The sequence below is a fragment of the Pinus tabuliformis genome, chromosome 6 (assembly GCF_031772625.1).
Source record: "Pinus tabuliformis cultivar Carrire ecotype Pingquan chromosome 6, CPIR1, whole genome shotgun sequence".
NCBI lineage: Eukaryota > Viridiplantae > Streptophyta > Pinopsida > Pinales > Pinaceae > Pinus > Pinus tabuliformis.
Window position 1 is genome coordinate 419666938 of NC_142292.1, and position 21270 is coordinate 419688207.

Genomic DNA, 21270 nt, shown 5'->3' on the forward strand with positions numbered 1-21270 from the left:
GAAGTACCAAATCACTTGCCTACCTTGCCCCATAGAGATCTCTGCAAAACCAAGCCTTATTCCTCGGACCCAAATCTGCCTTTCACATTTGAGCTAACAAACATCAGCAAATTCAATCAAACACCTCTGTACACATACCTAGCCTAAAATCAATCATTACATCTATCATCTCAAGCTTTCATTGGCCATCTTTTCTTAGATTGACAAGGAGAAAGCCCTCTCCCGACCTAGTAGGGCTAGCTACCAGGTTAAGCGTGGTTTGATGTTAACCTAGATCCTACCTTTCTCAGCCTGAGGTAGATTTAGGCCCTAACACGTTGGAAAAATCTATATATCATATACAAGGTAAAGTGACTATGAAAAACAATATACCATGTGATTTTTTTTATTGGGCATCATAGGGAACCCTCACAAGGGAGGTTCAAGAGGTATACTACACTTATAATCAAATCATAATATTTGTTTTAAAGAAGGAATTGGTCAAGAAACTATATTTTTTTGTTAATTAATTGATTTAAATATGGTCTTGATACTAGAACAAGAATTTGGTCTAACCTAATTGCAATTTTTTGGAGACTTAAATCTAGTTAATGGATGTGAAAGGTAATTTCCCTAAATAATTTTGCATTATAACCTTTGTATGATGAAGTTGTCAGTATACTAACATTTCTTTCATACACATATCTATCTCATATTTACAAGGAGAAGAATAGAGCTACAATGGGATGGAATGTCAACCCTATATTGTTTCATTAATCCATAATGGCCATAACGTATAATATATTCATGAACAATGGAATCCACTATATTCCTTATAGTTTATATCTTAGTCTTTATTTAATGATATACTCTCACTCTGGTTTAAATGGAACATTAAATGTACTTTGGCATTTTTATTTTGTTTGAAAAGGTTACTATTGTAGCTAAAAAGGAACAACTTTTAATTATTAAATGATGATGGATTTGACACAAAAATGTCATGTAAAGGGTTAAGTGGCACTAGTGTGATTGATTTGAGGGGCCATGTTTTCTATGCAACCCGAGTTTGAAACTTTAAGGTTGCAAGGAGGTGATACCTAAAAAACTTCCATGTTAAAGATTGGTGTGGTTCAAGTTGGGGTTTTTTGTAACTTAGATGCCCTTGTCCTTTCTTAGACCATAAACTAGTCTTGCAAGTCATGGACATACTAAAAAAGGTGTCATATAAAAAAAATTAAAAACACTTATAAATATCATGGGAATCTAACAATATATTTTATCTAGTAAAAATCAAACCTTTTTCTTATGAAGAAAATCCATTATATTGTTATTCATCCATCTCAACATTAACAACTTTACTTACTAAATAATATCAATTATATAATAGTTGATTACCTATCTTTTGTCAAAGCAATTCTCATATTAAAATATAAATTATCTAATTAAAAATAAAATATAAAATTTAACATAACTACTATTTTAATTTTGTAATTTAAATATAATATAATATAATATAAAATTATTTTAATTAATTAAAATAATAATATTATATTAAAATTTAACATAACTACTATTTTAATTTTGTAATTTAAATTTAATATAATATAATATAAAATTATTTTAATTAATCAAAATAATAATATTATATTAATTTAACAAATCACTTTAAATTTAGATTTAAAATTCAAATATTTAATAAAATAATGTGATATTCTATATAAAAAATAAATAAATAATAAACTTTGCATAAGAATTACATTTTTTTTGTTTTAAACATCTCACCATTTTAATATGAATAATATAACACTAACTGCATATCCATATTTTTTATGTATGACTTTTATTTTTAAAATACAAGTCTAAATAACCCAGCAAAAATGAAATAAAGAAAACTAATAGTACATACTTAATACCTTAATTTAACCTTAAACATTGTAACACAAAAGCTATAATAATTATTTAATCTCCATAATTTCCCATAAAATATTTAACATGTACCATGAAAATAAATATTATAACATTCTATATAATTGTTTTTTTAAATACTCATAACACAAAAGCTATAATAATTATTTAATCTCCATAATTTCCCATAAAATATTTAACATGTACCATGAAAATAAATATTATAACATTCTATATAATTGTTTTTTTAAATACTCATATTATCATGGGATTATAACTGGGTGACTAATAGTAAGCAACCCCAAGTAGGCATCTTCTCTGTCTCTCTAGGTTTATAGAGAAGAATAAGTCCATCAAAGTGACCGTAGCCTGCACCATAACAAACATATTTCCTTACGAGATGGTGTGATGGTGAATAAGAAGTTAATCGTGTATATCTAAATACTACTGAAAATTATAAAATGATTCAAATTGCTAAACTACCAAATCATAGCATTTGATCACAGATTTAAAGTATTTGTGTCTTTTGCTATCTCAATTCTTAGGTTTATATTGGTTATTAGTAGAAACTTCAAAGTTTTAACACATTTAATTTCAGTCGTGCATAGTAGAATAAGAAAACAATCTAACGTAAAAGCAGATTTTTGTGGATGTAGAAATGTTTTTATTGTGTAAATTAATGTTACTATTTATAGTGTGAACTTCACACTATATTTAGTGTAAAATTCTAGAACACAAAAAAATGGGATACATAAATTACAAAAAAAATCTTTAGGATAACAGCAAATAGAGAATTATTCACTTGTCCTTTAAAGGAGGTAATCATCAAAATTGATGTTTAAATACAATCACAACTTTTGATAAAACATTACATAATTTTCTACTCAATATATATTTATCCATAGAGAATATTAACTACTCTTGGGCCCACTTATAATGAGACAAAAAATATCAAGATAATTGTGGGATTGGGCACCAAAACAAGATTGGAAGTGCATTTGTACAAAGACAACTTAAATTTTGAAGAGTTTATTGATTGGATTAATTCCATGGATGAATATTTTGACTATGAGAATGTAGCTTATGAGAAGAAGGTGAAACATGCATAGACCATGATGAAAGTGCATGTCACATTATGGTGGGACAACATGCAAGTAGAGTAGAAGAGTAAAGGAAAGAAAAATATTACCAATTGGGATTAAATGGTGTCGAAACTGAGGGGTAAGTTCATACCTAGAGATTACCAATTAAAGATTTTTAGAGAAATGAAAAATCTCAAGCAAAGATTTATTTTTGTGAAAGAATATAAAGAATAATTTTATCAAATAAGAATTATGGTTGGTCGTGTAGAAGAAGATACTAAAATGGTAGGGAGATATATTAATGGTTTGAGATATTGAATTCAATATGGGTCGACTATTTTGTCTCCAAGCACTATTAAAGAAGCATACCAAGTAGCTCTCAAGGTGGAAGAGAAACTGACAAGGAAAAAATCTATAGAGGAAGGAGTCAAAGAATAGGTTCATTAAGAAGATGACAATCAAGTGGTCAAGTAAGATTTTCAGTTCAAAATGATGAAGATAGTAGTTCCTATCGACTATAACAGTCATCAAGAAGACAATATTCAGAGAAAGAATACCATATCAAAGAGGTAGATGAATATATTTTGTTTTTAAATTTTACACATGCAACAAAAGCAACCACAAATATAGTGAATGTCAAGAGAATTACTTTATAAATAAAGGAAGCATACACAATTATAAACTTAGTAAAAAAAGTGTGAAATCATCTATTCATGAGAATGCACTAGAAACTGGAGAATATTTAATGATGAAGAGTGCCTTGTTGAAACCAACAAAGGAAGTGAAGGAACTTCCACAAATAAAAACATAGTTTAGAAATATTTTCAAATCAAAAGGTACATGTTGTAAAGTTTTTATTGATACTGGGATACTAACTATTTGGTATCTATTAAAATGGTGGAGAAGTAAGGACTAGAGAAAACAATGCACCCTACTCCCTGCATAGTATCATAGCCATCAAAGGGATATTAGATATTGGTCAACAAACAATGTGAAGTGCTGTTTCAAATAAAATGCTACAAGGATAAGGTGCTCTATGATGTTATGGCCATCAATGTGTGTCAAGTTTTATTACATAGGTCTTGGAAATATGACAGAAAGGAAATGCATCATGCAAGGAGCAACACCTACACTATTGAAAAAGATGGAGAAAAGCATACACTATTTCCATTGAAAGACAAAATGTATCAATGAAAAGAAATTCTAAGGTGTTGCTACTTAATGGAAAGAAGGTTTTAATAAATCAAACAAGAGGAGGTAAAATTTTCCCTGGTTAATAAGCCCAAGGTAATTCTCACAGCTACTAATTTGAATGATTTGCTTGAAGAAGTTAGAAATTCATTGGATGAGTTTCTTGATATTGTAGTTGATTATTTACTAAATGAATTTTCTCCAATAAGGAGTATAAACAATGACAAAGAAATCATTTTGGGTACTAGTCTTCCAATTAAAGAAGCTTATATAATATGGCTCTAAAGGAGAATGAGGATATTGAAAATTAGATGCAAGAGTTTCTAGAGAAGTGCCCCAATAAAGAAATCTTAAGTCCATGTGTTGTTCCCATAGTACTAACTCCAAGTAAATATGGACGATGGAGAATGTGCATTGACTCCATATCTATAAATAAAACTATAATAAGGTATAGATTCCCATTTCCTCACATTTATTGTTTACGAGATTGTTTAATTCATCTTAAATACTTCTCAAAAATAGAATTGAAAAGAGGATATCATCAAATATAAATTAGTGAAGAACATGAACGAAAAACAACCTTCAAATCCAGTAATGGTTGTATAAATGGTTGGTGATTCCTTTTGGACTAAAAAATGCTCCTAGTAGTTTCATGAGGTAGATTAATTAATTCTTGAAAGAATTCATCGTCAAATTTCTTATTGTTTATCTTGATAGCATCTTAATTTATAGTCAATCAAAATAATATTTGAGGCATCTTAGGGTGGTTCTAAGAAAATTGCAGTAAGATGAATTACTAATTAATTTGAATAAATGTAGTTTCGTGAAGACAAAATTAGTTTACTTGGGTTTTATTGTATTGAAGGATGGCTTGAAAATGGTTCATGAAAAAATCAAGGCCATAGTCAACTAGCCTACACTAGGGAGTGTTTATGAGGTAATAAAATTCCATGGTTTCACAAGTTATTATAGAAAATTGATTAGATATTTTAGTAGTGTCTATGCCCCAATTGTGAAAACTATCAGAGAAAGTAAATAGCCATTTTATTGGATAGAATTAGATGATAAAAGATTTGAGTTGTTAATGAAAAAAATCATTAAAAAACGTATCTTAGTATTGCCATATTTTAACAAGCTCTTTTCTAGTTGAGACTGATGCTAGTGGAACTGCAATAAGAGTTGTTATGAGCCAAGAATGAAAGCTATAAATTGATTATTTTATTGAATTCTCAATGAAGCCAAACAAACATATTCCTCATATGATAACAAGATTTTGTTAGGTTCCTATAATACTAGTGTATCCCCCTTATTTTTATTGTTAGTGTAGCCACCTATTTTTATTGTCATGCCCATGTATCCCCCATATTTTTATTATTGTGCCCCATAGAAGCCCACCTTTTTTATTACATTATTATTGTTGTGTAGGCTCTAATTATATTGTGACCTCTTAGACTCCTATATATACCAAGGAGGTCTTATCATTTGTATCATCCAATGATTGTTCATTTACACAATGTAAAGGAGGTTTCCTCCTCAAAGAGGATGATTTTTAAGTCATTCATTTATCTTTTCTTCTGTTTTGTGAGTTGGTTGCATAACATTTGGTATTAGAGCTTTGGATTCTAGGTTTTGATTACTTCAAACATGTTATATTGGAATTTTTTCTATAACGTTTTTTATGTGAAGTTTCAAAAGTTGAAATTTCAACCACATGGAGAAGAAATCTCACTGAACTTCCTGTAGAAATTTCAGACCTTGATTCGCTATATTTCTAAGATATGATCGAGATAAATTAGGATTTTTTGCATGTTCCAATATTCAGTCTCAAATAGCTAATCTAGGGAAAATCGTCATAACTTTCTCTAAGAGCATTAGATTTTAATTTAGTAAAAAGTGACTAAAAGAGAATAATATGTATTTTGTTTGTATAATTTTTAGGGTCGAATGTTGAAACAATGACACGTGGAATTCCGTAAACGTTTTCTCCATTGAACTAGTGCATAACCAGGTCATTGTGGGAGATTAGGCATAACTTTACCTTGAGGAATCCAATCTCAGTTTTACTTGTGTAGTTGGAAAGGAGAACCAGAGGGATATCACATGACAAAATTTCAGACCTTTCAGAGCTGTAATTATAGAGTTAAAACCATTTCAAGGTCAAGCTCCTAAAAGTAAGAAAAATGTGTGTACTTTTTTTAAATTTGCGTAAATTTTCTTTGAAAAATCAATTGAAGTGATTCCAAGGCATATTGAAGCATATATACTAGTATATGGTTCTCAAATTCCTCCCAAAAAAAATAATTCTACACCCATTAAGCCCTTGACACATGAAGAGGAAGAACTGCAACATGATATATCAAAATTACGGGACCAAGTGCAACAAATTTCGCACTCACAAAGAGAAACTAAAGATGAACTAAAAGGGGACATGGATGGCTTAAAAATTGACATGGATGGTTTAAAAGAAGAAATAAAAGGTTTGAAGGATGGTTTAAAAGTAGATGTGGAAGCAATGATGAATGTCAATATGGAAGGGTTGAAGGAAGGGTTGAAAAGTTGTTGCAAGAAAGGCTTCCCAATGGTGACAAGGTATTCCATGAAAATCATGATGAGGACAAAAGGAAAATGAATTATGATTTTAGAGACTCTAATGTTTGGTTTAAGACAAATATGAAATATCTATATGACACATTTTTATGGGAAGGATCTGATAACATGGATACTATATATGGAGAAATATTTTGATCTCCATGATGTGCAACACACAAAAAATGTATCCATTGCATCTTTATATTTAGAACCTAATCAGTTTGTATGGTATCGATGGCTTTCTTCTCATAAACCACTTTTCACTTGGTCAGATTTTACAGAGGAAATGATAACACATTATGACTATACAAAGAGAAACACCTTCTTTAGTCAATTGATAAATCTCAAACAAAAGGGTTCAATGGTGGAGCACATTGAGTACTTCCAAAAATTGAATATCAGAGTAATTCATATTCCATTGGAAAATAACATTGATGTCTTAATAAGGAATTTAAAATATAACATCCAACATGAGGTTCACCTTTCGGAACCTGATTCATTGGAGAAGGCATTTAGGATGGTAAGAAAAATTATGGCAACAAGGAAGTCTACCACTCACAACTATAAAGATGGAAGTGTTGCAGTTCCTAGCCTTCTACAACCTACAATGTTGACACCACAACAATTGGGGGAAAAAGAGCCAAAAGGATTTTTTACAATTGTGATAGCAAATACACTAAAGGTTATAAGTGTGCTGAGAAGAAATTAAATTACATAGATTGTGAAGAGGAGGAAGAAAGAGCACAGGAAATAGCAAAAGAGGAGGATATACTCCAGGAACCAACCCATAGAAAGAAGAAATGAATCCAACCATATCTTGCAATTAATTGGTAGGAATTAACACATCTCAAACCCTCAAGATAGGAGTATATATCAAGAAGAAAAAGGTATGTTGATTGATTCAGGTAGTACCCATAATTTTATTCATTGCAAGATATCTAAGGAATTGAATTGCTTCTTATATCCAGCACTAGAGTGCCAAGTGATGGTTTCAAATGGAGGAACTACAAATTTTTCTGGAAAGTGTCGTAATATCAAGCTAACCATGGGGGAATATGTATTGAATGGTCCAATTCTTTCCATTCCAATGGGTGGTGTTGATGTTGTACTAGGAGTCCAATGGTTATAATCTTTGGGACGATAACTTTTAATTTTCATGAAATTTTCTTGAATTTTTTTTGTGAAGGAAATGAAGTTGAATTAAGGGGTATCACAAGGAAAACAAGAAAGATAATAAACTCTAATGTCATGAAAAAGATTCTGAACAAAGAACAATGGGGTGTGATTACATAATTATGTTCACTATAGGTTCAAACATCAAAATCATCTATTTATCCAGATCTCCAAAAAGTCTTGGACACTCATTCCAAGGTATTTGAGAATCCTAAAGGCCTCCCACCTATTCATGATCATGATCATGCTATTCATTTGATTCCATGAAGTGTTCCTTTAAACATTAGGCCTTATAGATATCCCTATGCCCAAAAGAGTGAAATTGAATATATGGTTGCAAAAAGGCTAGAGGTCGATATAATTAAACCTAGTAAAAGTTCTTTCTCTACTCCAATAGTATTGGTGCACAAGAAGGATGGATCATGGTGTATGTGTCTGAACTATAGGGAGCTCAAAAAGATCACTATTAAATATAAACTTCCCATTCCTGACATTGATGAATTATTGGATGAATTAGATGGAGCAATTTACTTCACCAAGTTGGATCTTCTTTCAAGATATCATCAAATTAGAATGAATATTGAAGGCAATATGAAAATAAAATTCATAACTCATGAGGGTCATTATGAATTTTTGGTCATGTATTTTGGCGTTACTAATTCACCTTCCACATTTCAGGGTTTGATGAATTCCATTTTCAAACCCTTCCTTAGAAAATTTGTGTTAGTATATTTTTATGATATACTAATCTACAACAAGTCTTGGAAGGATCATGTTCAACATGTTGACATGGTGTTCAAACTATTAGAGGAGAAACAATTATATGAAGAAACCTACAAATGTTTCTTTGGAGTACAAGAGGTCGAATATTTTGGTCATATTGTATCTCATAAGGGTGTTAATGTAGACCCTAACAAAATTAAATCCATTAAGGAATGTAAAATACCAACAACCATAAATCATATTCCAGGATTTCTGAGGTTGATATGGTCTTATCAAAAGTTCATTAAGAATTATGGGAGAATATCAGCGCCTCTAACAAAATTAATGAAGAAAGATGCATTTTCTTGGACTCCAAAAGCAACGAAGGCCTTTGAACATCTTAAAGAGGTAATGTGCCAAGCACTAGTCTTAGCTACGCCAGACTTCAGAAAAACCTTTATTGTGGAATGTGATGCCTTAGGAAATGGAATTTATTATATTGTAATTCAAGAAGGAAGACCCATTGCTTTTGAAAGTTGTCCAATCAAGAAAGTATTTATACAAATCTATTTATGAGAAGGAAATGTTGGCAATACTACATACACTAAAGAAATGGAAACCTTACCTAATGGGAAGACACTTAAAAGTAAAAAAAATCATGATAGTATTAAATACATTTTGGAACAAGGATTATCTTTATAAGAGCAATAAAAATGGGTCACAAAGATGTTGGGTTATGACTTTGAAATTACGTACAAAAAAGGGAAGCAAAATGTTGTTGCAGATAAACTCTCAACAAAGGATGAGGATGTGGAAGCATTTTTTTGTGCCATTTCTATTATTTAACCTAAAAGAGATGAAGAATGATGGAGAGGTGTGGACATTGATTCAAACGTTACAGCAATGTCCTAGTACATCTTATACATTTAGCCAGAAAAAATGATTCATTATGGTACAAATATTTCTTATATCTTTGTAACAATTCCCAACTCAAACAAAATATTCTTTTGTAATTGCACACCTTCCCCTTAGGAGGGCACTTGTGATTTTTAAAAAATTACAATAGGGTTAATAAGGAGTTGTTTTTGGATGGCCTTAAATCTGATATTTGGAAGTTTCTGACAAAATGTTTGATTTTCCAACAAAATAAAGTTGAGACAATTAATACCTCGGGTCTTTTACAACCTTTATCCATTCCAAGTCAGCATTGGGGGGAGGTCTCAATGGATTTTAGCACAGGTTTACCCAAGTCTGAAGGAGAGAGTTTTATCATGGTGGTAGTTGATACACTTACCATGTATGCACACTTTTGTGTATTATCTCATCGTTTTAAAGATAGTATAGTTGGTACTGCATTTATGAAACAATTCAAAAGATACATGGAAACCCAAAGATTATTGTAAGTGACAAAGATCCCATTTTCATTGGAAATTTTTGGACGAAATTATTTTCTTGTCTTGGTACTCAATTAGCTCATTTCTCATCTTATCATCCTGAATCTGACGAGTAAACTAAGATAGTGAAAAAATGTTTGGAAGGATATCTTCGTTTCTTTGTATTTGATAAACAAACACAATGGGTCAAGTGGTTACCTCTATTTGAATTATAACACTTCCTTCCATAATGTAGCAAAAATGACCCCATTTATGACACTTTATGGATATCATCCACCATCCATCACATCATCTTTAAGAAAAAATTCTAAGGTTCAAGCAATGGAAGATCACATCAAGCATTAGAAACAAGTTATCCAACTCTTAAAGGATTACCTCACTCTAGCGCAAAATCAAATGAAACAATAGGCAGATCAACATTGCAGTGAAAGAATTTTTGAAGTAGGCGACTGGGTATTTTTACAGCTACAACCATACAAATAAATGTCCCTCAAGCAAGCTAAGAGGGATAATAAATTACCACCCAAGTACTAAAGTCCTTACAAGGTGTTGAAAAATATTGGTACTATGGCATACAAATTGGAGTTTCCTACATCTTCCCGAGTACACCCAGTTTTCCATGTTTCATGCTTAAAGAAGGTTATCGATGACAAGCTCCCAATTAAAACAGTGTTTCCAAAACTTGATGAAGAAGGGAAAATCATATTTGAGGCTAAAGTAGTTACGAAAACAATAACTCAAGAACTATGGAATTGATTGATTTTAGAGTATGTCATTAAGTGGAAGAAGTTACCTGCTAAATATTCCACATGGGGGGATGAGAATTTTATACAGAAGCATCTGGAGCTACTCAAACATTGATGAAAACACTTTTTTGAAGGAGAGGGGCATGTTAGGTCCCTATAATACTAGTGTATTCCCATTATTATTATTGTTAGTGTAGCCCCCTATTGTTATTGTTGTGCCCATGTATCACCTATATTGTTATTGATGTTCCCCATATAATCCCACTATTGTTATTACATTATTGTTGTTATGTAGGATCTGATTATATTGTGACCCCTTAGACTCCGATATATGACAAGGAGGTCTTATCATTTGTATCATACAAGAATTGCTGATTTAAGTAATGTAAGGGATGTTTTCCCCTAGAAGAGGATAACTTTTAAGTCGTTGATCTATTTTTTCTTTTGTTTTGTGAGTTGGTTGCATAACAATTTTATTTTATTATTAAAACACTAAATAAATGGAGACACTACACTATGCCTAAAGAAATATTTTTTTATAGTAATAATCATGATTTATGGTTTATCAATATCCAAAAAAAATTGAATGAGAGGTATGTTAAATGGATTTATATTTTGCAAAACATTACATTTATTATCAAACATATAAGCGATAAATGAAATAAAGTAACATGTGCATTGAGTAGAGTTAATCTACTTCTACATAAGTTCCAAGTGAATGTTTTAGGGTTTGAATATTTGAAAGACATATAAATATGATGTAGAATTTAAGGAAGCCTGTACATATTGTGAATACCTAGTAAGATGAGGCATAACCCCATTATTATATTATATGATACAAGAAGGATTGTTATTCAAAGAAAATCAATTATGCATTCCAAAATTTTTAATGACATATTTTTTTTAAATAAAAGCATAATGGAGGATTAGTAGGGAATTTTGGATAAGATAAAACTTGTGCACGATTACATGCATTATTGTTTTATCTAGGTATGCAAACAAACATCAAAATATTTGTTGAGAGATGTAAAATATGTGAATATGCATATGGAAGGAATCAGAATGTTGGATTATATGAAGAATTTCCAATTCCAAATAGACCATGGGCTTTATAAGTATGGACTGTGCTAGGATTTTCAAAAATTAAAAGAAGTAATGACTCAATCTATGTTGTTGATGATATATTTTCAGATGACACACTTTATACCTTATAGAAAGACAATTGATGCAACTAACATTGCAAACTTTTTCTTCAAAGAAGTAGTTAGATTGCCTATATTTCCATGAAGTATTATTTCTAATAGAGATACCAAATTTGTAGGAAATATTTTAGGAATTCATAGAAAAATTAGGAACAAACTTCAACTATTGTTCATCATACCATCCTTAACCTAATGAGAAAATAAAGTTAGTAAATATAAGTCAGGAAAATATCTTGAGAAGTTTCATAAGTGAACATCCCAAATAGTGGGATCAAGTACCTGTTCAGGTAAAGTTTGTACATAGTGACTCACCTAAATGAAGTACATGATTAAGTCCATTTCAAAATTTGTATGGAATGCACCAAAGGGGAATTTATGAGTTAGGGAAACTTTTGAAACAAGAGTTAAGAAGTGATGATGGTGGACATTTTGTAGTTAGTAGGTAGGACTTATAGTTAGGAAACAATTACAAGAAAGTAGTAGCAAGTACAAACAAAGGGGAGACTCAAAAAAAAGAAAAAACTACATTTTGAAGTAGGGGATTTTGTTAAGGAACAACTTTGAAAATAGATATTTCCTAAAGGGGAGTATAATAAATCGAAACTCGAAAATATTGGGCCATGCAATGTCATGAGAAAATTCTCCTCAAGTTCTTATGAAATAGAACTACGCAAAAGAATTGGAGTTTATCCAGTATTTAATGTTTCATATTTGTAACCCTTTAAGGAGTTAATAAATGTTTCATCAGATGTACCTATCAGTAATGAAATTTAGACATTTGAATGGAAGAAACAGCTAACTCCAACACCAACAAAGAAAATTGATTCAATATTAAACAAGAGGGTGGATAAAAGGACTAGGATCAAGGATTATTTTTAATACTTATTCAAGTGGAAGAATCAACCAATTGAAGGAGCCACTTGGATGGAAACAATAGAAGGTTCCAAATATGATAACGATATTAAAGAACTCCAAAAGAAAAGTTCATGATTGTATATTTTCCTCCCCTATGAATTTGATGTAGGAACATTAAAAGATTATTTTATTTAAGTTTCCAAATAGGGAATTACTTTTATAATAATTTTAGAAATTCTATTATGTGTATTTTTGAAATAGATGTAACAAGACATATTTGCATTCGTATTGTGTAGTTGAAATAGACTCCCAGTTTCAATAAAATTAGTCAAAACTTCCTCTAAATTTGCAAGATAGAAGTTATCTCTTTAAGTGTTGAAATCCTCTCTCTTTTTTTTTTTTTTGGTAGGTAAGCACCCATGGGGGATTTGAACCAGTGACCTATCGCAAGGAGTGCCTTAACCGTGCACCCATTCACTGTCAATCCAAAGCCCTGTGGGTAGTGTTGAAATCCTCTCATCCCCAGATATAAATGCAATTGTAATGAGCATTTTTGAGATAACAAAGTTCCTAAGTGTATTGACTATATAAGTATTGAATTTTGATAGCTATTTTGTCCAAGTTTTGTTCTCCAATGCATCAGAAACTATAGGGTCTTGGTAAGAAAATCAAGAATTTTCACAAGATATTGGAAAAGGTGGGAGATAATGATAAGATATTTCGTCACGGTTCAGAACACAAACCATACTACATTTTTACCAATTGGTCAAGTGGTGGTGATCTAAACTCTCTATTAGGGCATCATTGTTTATGCCAAGTTTTTACTTCTGAATATTTTGAGTGACACATATCATATACTTCATCAATGGTGTAATTTTATTTAATAACATGGAATCATCACAAAATAAGGGTGGAGAAAAATAAATATTCTTTTAGAGATAAATAAATATGTGGTCTAAGAAAAAATGGGCATAATTCACATATACAAACTATCATAATTGAGCACTAAAGGAGGTCATATATAAGAGTGGAATAGTAAGTAAATCCACTAGAGCCTAGATGACCAAGGAGTATTTCATATAGAATAATCATTAGCAAAATATTTCGGACAAGTATTTCATGCTTAGTCACATAAGAATGTTGAAATCTATGTAGGGAATGAAAAAAATACTTTTCCAATTTAAGTTCAAAGTACTTGGTCAATCATGCAACTTAGAGATAGGGAAGACACAATGAATATTAAGCCAACCGAAAAAAGTTCAATATTTCTTTGCAAATAATATAATATCAAGGGATTCCACTAACAAAAGAGATGACAATATGTTGATGATAGATGATGCAGTCCATACCTAAATTAGAACTAACTTGGTAAAATCCATGGGGGCTTCATTGGGTGAGCAATAAGATACCACGTGTGTTCATATTGTGGGATATATATTGAGGCAAAAATGAGATAATATATTGCGGGATATATAGGGAGTAAAGGATTTTTATTTTGACAGGTATAAAAAATGGAGCTCAAAGTTAATGAAAAAATATAAAGGGGTACAAAAAATGTTATTGAAAAAATGGATACCTACAATATCTAGTGAAATTAGTGGTTTTTTAAATTGGGAAGGTGTATTGGTTTCGTATTGGTAGGGTGTTAAATAATGTGATTTTTAGAGGGATTTTCCAATATGTAGTCAAATTAATGGTATTGTTTAATATTCCATGAACGCATGTGATATGTCAAAGGTTCATTGAGTGAAGAGCCCGTGGTAAAATCAAGGCATTATTCTTAAGATAATTCAATAGGACAAGGTGAAAATTATTGCAGCTATTACAAAATGGTAAGACTGCAACATTAAACAAAGTTATCATTAAATAAATTTTGAAGTCTAAAATGTTTCTTTGTAATAAAATAATAAAATAATACTTATAATAATAAAATAAGAGATTAATTTTCAAAGGAAATTAAATCTAATCTAATTTTCTTATCAATATTTTGAATTATCTTTTTATACAATTATTTAAATTTCAAGTGTAGACATATTTTGGATGTAGAACTAAATTATACATCAAACAAGTACCCACTTTGAATACTTTTGATTGACCCTCGATGCGTTAAACTAGAAATATATGAAAAAATGTGTTTCTTTCAAGAAAACATGAATTTTTTTGATGTATTTCCAAATCTATTTCATTATGGGTTTATAAAAAGTATGTAGTGTGGAATAAATATAAACACATTGTTTGAAAGAAAGAAACACATTTTTTCATGTATTTTTTATTTATCCAATTATGGTCTATCAAAAGTATGCATAGTGAAATAAGCAAAAACAAGTTCTTTTCAAGTATTTCTTGTTTATTTATGTCTATAAAAGTATTTATAGTGCATACAATATAAGGAGATAAGTAAAAATATGATTAAAGTGGTTTTATTTTTTCCCATACAAAAATATTTACCATTATGGTTGACATTATGATCTTGAATCCTATTGGTTATTTTTAAGTTTATGTTTATAACAAAAATTTGTTTTGATGTCCATATTTTACCTTGAAATTTCTCTAATAACTATTCTATTAGATGGAATACCTTGGGACACCTAAAGATGTAGTAATTCATATACTTCCATCAATGGTCTTAAATACAAATGGTGTTTCCATAAGTAAATTAAGTACGAAGAAAAGGATTGGAATGAGATTTGGAGGAAATTCATAATTGGTTTAAACAAAGGACATGTCCATGATAATGCCACATTTTTATAAGTTTGTGTAAAAAATACAACATTTTTCCTAGAAATGTACATCAATGGATAGTGAGAAAATGGCATTGAATATCACAACATTGGATTAGGAATCTATCTCAAATAGCTAAATTAATAAATAAGTTTGGGATGGACAAATATTGGAGACAACCAAAAATCAATTTATAGAAGGCATGGGTGGGCTATTGAAGATGATTGACATTGGAAAATAAGGGAATGATTGGAAGTTCTTGGAGATTATTGATTATTGGGATGACAACACAATGCTAAAACTTATCACTCTCTTTTGGTAAATTTATAATGCATTTTGTTTAGCTCTAATTATTTGAAAGGCATACTAAATAATTCAACGAGTTAAGAAATGAAATCATATGCAGTGTTAAGATAGTGCAATAGAGGCCATGTTGTATTAACCCAAGAGTAAACCAAAGGTATAAGTAAAATCTACAAAATGTTGGATGTGGTTGAAATATTCCTAATATAAGATAGAACCTGGGTCTCACCATTCATTATTATAAATAAGAAAAATGACAAGCTGAGAACATATATAAAAGTCGAATTAGGTAATGATAAAACATCCCTTCCCATCACATTTCATTGAATAAATCCTAGAGGGAATCACAAGAAGGGAAGTTTTTTCTTTCCTAATGGTTATTTAGTATATAATAAATTGTTCATATAAGAAAAGGGTAATCATTTTGCTGATTTTTTAATGAAATGGGAAAATTATCCCTGCCTACTCTTTCCTCTTGGTCTAGTGAATGCCCCAATGTATTTCACAAGAATAATTATGAATATATTCAAGGCTTTTATTCATAAATTTTTGGAACTCTACTTTCGCAATTGTTGATCTAGGTGGATATTTGTGGCCACCTGCCTATTACACTTAGACACTAAGCATTATTTCTTTCAATTTTCCTAATTGTAGCCTAATTTACTATTTTTTGCGTTTTTTTGGGTCTTGAACTTCTAGAGTTGTTTCGAGGCCCTAAATGATGTTTTTGGGAAAAATGGAAAACTTATAGCCTACATTAGGGTTTTGTAGTCGAAAATTATTTTCCTGGGATAGATATTTCTAACGAGGTATTGTATGTGTCAAATGAAGATCATATGGCAAAGGTACAACCCCGAGAAGTTGATGTACCAACTAACCCCAACGAGGCCCACAAATGTTTGGCGCTTCATGTCCTAAGGTTAGGTTTTTGGATGTTTGGGTTTTTCCCTTGTTTCTCAGTAATAAAAAGGCCTACAATCCTTATTGTATCATAGATCAGAGGCATGTAGACACCACATCTATTCTCAGAGATAAGCTGCCATTTCTCGAGCTAGTTTATTTCCATTCTGCATGTAAGCAAATTTTAGTATTTTGTTATTAATGAATTAAATTTATGTTTTTATTTTAGCTCTGTGTTTTTTTTAATATGTATTTCATTTCCTTCATGTATAAATATGTATTAGTGGTATAAGAGTGGTCGTCTCTTTCTTTTTCTTTTTCTATGCAAGCCCCCAATGAGGTTGAGGTATAAGGAGTTAGGTCTTGAAATGGTTGAACCTTTGTAAGACCTACCTCACCTACTCCGACGAGCTCCCATGGCGGAAGAAAATAAAGTTGAGGGATCAAGGGAGCCTTTCAAAATATTTCTCGAAGAATCCCTTGAGTGAAGAAGGAATGTGATGATGGAAAACTTTGTCTAGATCCTTCGGAAGATGCCCACAAGCAATGCATATTCATCCAACAACTACCGTGGAGGCACCACTCCCTTTAAGGTACAAGTCAAATTTTACATTCCCATATTTGAAGGCCAAATTGATACAAATGTCATAGATAAATAGTTAAATATATTGGAGGGATAATTTTCAGTTCATGATTTTTCCAATAGGGAAAATATTACTTTTGCACCCCTCAAAGCTACCCCCCATGTCAAGGATTGGTGGGAAACCTACTATGAGTAGAGGGACAAGAGGGAACCCTCATTATTTTCAACCACACCCACTTGGAATTTTTTATCACCTAAATCTGCCTTAGGCTGAAGGAGGGAAAAATTCAGGGTAACCACAAACCATGCTCAGTCTAGTAGCTAGCCCTACCAGAACAGGAGAGGGCTTTCTCCAGGTCACACTCAGGAAAATAAACGATAGGGTCTGAGATGACATGAAAATGAATATTGATCTTAGGCTAGGTAAATAAATGTGATAGAGGTAATTTGATGAATGACTGAGCTTTTGGGATGTGTGGGACCAAGGAACAGCATGAGCAGAGAGAATTTAACTCAAAGACGCAAATTATTTTGTGAGGCAAGACAGGCGGAAAGTCTAGCAATTAGATTCGAAATAATATGAAGTGGAGAGATTGTTTAAGAGTGTGAAAAGGGCATAATTACATGAATCCTTTTCTACAGAAGAAAACATAGAACGTGAAAACTATCCCAAGGCAGAGCAGTGCACTGAATTCTACCTTTTCTTACTTAGAAAGCTTTCACTAGAAACGAATATGAATGAAAATATGAAACATAACGAAATACATATGAAACATAAAGAAGATACATTTGCTAAACTCACGCCACAGGAATCTCATGAACCAGAGCTGCAATCTTTCATTAATTCTCTGTCAAAATGTACAACGAGTGACTGGGTTTATCTCCCACAGTTTCCCATAAATTCCAACCCTTTACAAAATGACTCTCAATACAATAAATAAGCTTTTCCATGAGAAGGTTTATCAACCCAGGAAGTGAAGAGCCAACCATCAGTGGTTACATTTAATTTTCTATGAGGACCAATTAGAAAAAAGCAAATATGAGCGTAGATTTTGTGGGTGGTGCCACTTGGATAGAAGCCAAAAATGTTTTTTAAACTTTTCCTTTGATGCCGGGAAAAATGTATTGTAAATGAGCAGGACCACTTGGAGAAAATTACGAATCGAAATTTCACGAAGCAGGAGTGATTTTGGCCTTTGGGTCTCTGTGCGCCGCGCCAAAAATTGTATGTGTCGCGCTACTTTGGATCTGGTTTTGAGGCACCTTCTGAAGTCCAAATTGAGCCCAAATGTGCTTGCTGGAAAGCCCTGCCTGTCTACTCTCCAACCCAAGTAAAATTTCTGAATTTGGTGCCCATTTGCCCCTCCAAAACTACAATCTCCCAAGACTGCTATCTGTGTGTCAAAATAGGGGTAGAGAGGTCATTTTTTGGGTGTTTTTGACCTCCTTAGGACTCAAAATTGGCCCAAAATTCTTGGCCATGCACCAAAAATCATGATTTTCCATGGAAAATCCAAAAATTCAAACCTTTTGTCAGTTGGAGCTTCCTATTGTAAGCGCACGCCACGTGGCGCGGTGCACAGGGAGAAAAACCATGTTTTTTGCACAAAAATTTCCAAAAATACCAAAAATGCCCCAAATTTCTTGAAATTTGGGCTTGAGCTTCCTTATCAAGTGTTATGCTGGGCTAAAGAGGCTTTGGCCAATATCTGAAGTCGATCGAGCTCCCTTTGCCTCTTTTGCTTCTTGATTGCCTTCCACAATTTTGCCTTCAAATTCTTGATTTGGGCCTTGCAGACTTTGTTTTGCGCCATGTAGTGGAAATCCATGTGTCTCAGCAATGCATGGTACTTTTTGGCCTTGTCCAGAAGCCTCTCTAAGTGCATGTTAACTCTCTCGAGATTGGCCTCCTGGTCCTCATTAATCTCTTGCTCCAATGACGTGAGCTCAACTCTTCTCCTTTCCGTAGCTTGGCGATTCTCGCGAATGTTTTGTAGCTCCATGACCACTTGCTGATCCTCAAGCTATTTGTTCCTCTGCTCCAAATATTTCATGTTCCACTTAGCCCTCTCCAAGTAAAGGGATAAGGCTTCGATCTCTGATTGCTGCTCTTGGATTATCTCTCTAAGTTTGGCGCTTTGTGGACCCGTATCTGTATCATCATCATGAAGGAGAATGAAGTCGGTCTCTCATTCACCTGATGGCTCACCTGAAGGCCCCTCATCCTGCATGGGCTCCTTACCTCTGTTTTGTACCTGTAGTGCTGATGTTAGAAGTGAGGCCCCTTCCACCCCGGGTGGAGATAACACTTGCTTTGCTGCTGCAAACAAATGTCTAGCACCCCTTTGATATGTGATGAAAGTCGGAACACTAGCAGTCTCATGGCGCTCATACCGATGAGAAGGTTCACCCTCATGCTTAACCTCTGATACTCCCCGTGAAGCTGTGAAGAAATCACGTGAGATGAAATCATCCCAAGTGATGCCCTGCAATCCAAGCTGATGAACCACCAAAATCTTAATAAGAGCAGAATGATAAACATTGTTAAGTTGATGTTGAGGTGTTTTGTGTTGTATAAAGGTGGTCATCCTCTCTATGTTCCGGCAAATGAAATATGGAATGTTCATCATCCATACCCTGGTGAAATGCATGAGCAACCTGATGTGATAAGCATAAAGACGAGAGAATCGCCCCTCACAGCTGAAATATTTCATGATCAACCTCATTAGTGGAGCATATTCATCCTTCAGATATTAGAATAGGAACACTCTCTTGAGCTACCTTAAGAAACTGGTTTTGATGTATGGCTCATAATGCTGTCGGTCAATCTTCTGTTTCTTATGCCATGGTTCACCAATGTTCGGTATACTGGTTGCTAATGAGACAGATTCTGGTGTAAGTGTGAAGGTGACACCAACCAAGATAGCTTGATATCCGTGCAAGTGTAGCACAAAAAGACGAGCCAACTCATGATGAAATTGGACACTAGCCACCTTTTGACAAAACTCATAGCATGACTGATGCTGAAAACAGGACATAGCAAGAGGGCAGGCCTGCAATTATGTAAGGGTGGTTGGTTCTTCTCTAACATGTCTGCCACTTTTATGAGGCCTCTGGGGTGCCTGTTCTTCCAAGGGGGAGTCACTTTGGGTTTCCACCTCATAGTCCAATGAATGCTCAGATGCCATGACTGCTATACAAAATACCTTGAAGACAAGATGACTGTTGTGTATGAACTGTGCTTGATGTGTTGAAATCTGTCACCAAGGGGAAAATGCAACAAGGGACTGTTAGGAAGGGGAATAATATGAAGGGATTAGGGACTATGAGGAGGAATTTTATTTAGGGAGTAGGGAGTTTAGGAGACTTTATATGGGGTAGGGTTTGGGGTGTTAGGAAAATTTATATGGGGTATGGTTTGGGGTTTTACCTTTGACAAATGTGTGGAGGGGATAGGGAATAGGATTTTAGTAGCATTTTAGGATAGCGAGAAATGGAAAAAGTGGAATAGGGAAGAAGGGAATGAGGGCAAGAAGGAAAAATGAAATGGAGGAAGAACCTTGGCACCAACACAATGAGTTTGTAACCCTAACAGCATTTGCTTTGGTGATTTTAAGTGGTATGGTTTAAGAGTTTTTGGTGCAACCATAAGCCGCCATAAACTATCATCATACTAACATAAAAATGGATGAAACACTGAGAGATTGACCCCACCTGGCAAATTCAAGGGATTGAAGGCGATTGGTTGCAAATTCTGAGCAAAATCGAGCTTTTGTGTATATGCACCGCGCAGCATACCCAGTGCGCCGCACCCTCTATATGCATCGCACCCGTTCAAATTAACACTAGGAGGAAATCCCCAGTGTGCCGCGCACTCTATGTGCGCCGCGATCCTCCACCTGTGCACCGCGCTCCAATCCTTTGACACAGTCACGGCCTTTCAAC

General features: G+C 32.9%; 1 protein-coding gene across 1 annotated transcript in view; it reads right to left on the reverse strand.

The window, feature by feature from the left end:
• Positions 1–2069: 2069 nt before the first annotated feature.
• LOC149259092 (uncharacterized) overlaps positions 2070–21270 on the reverse strand; it is a 78608-nt gene continuing 59407 nt past the window's right edge. Inside the window, exon 5 of the mRNA XM_089374865.1 lies at positions 2070–2253. The gene's annotated coding sequence lies outside the window, so the exon portion shown is untranslated. The remainder of the gene's footprint in view (positions 2254–21270) is intronic.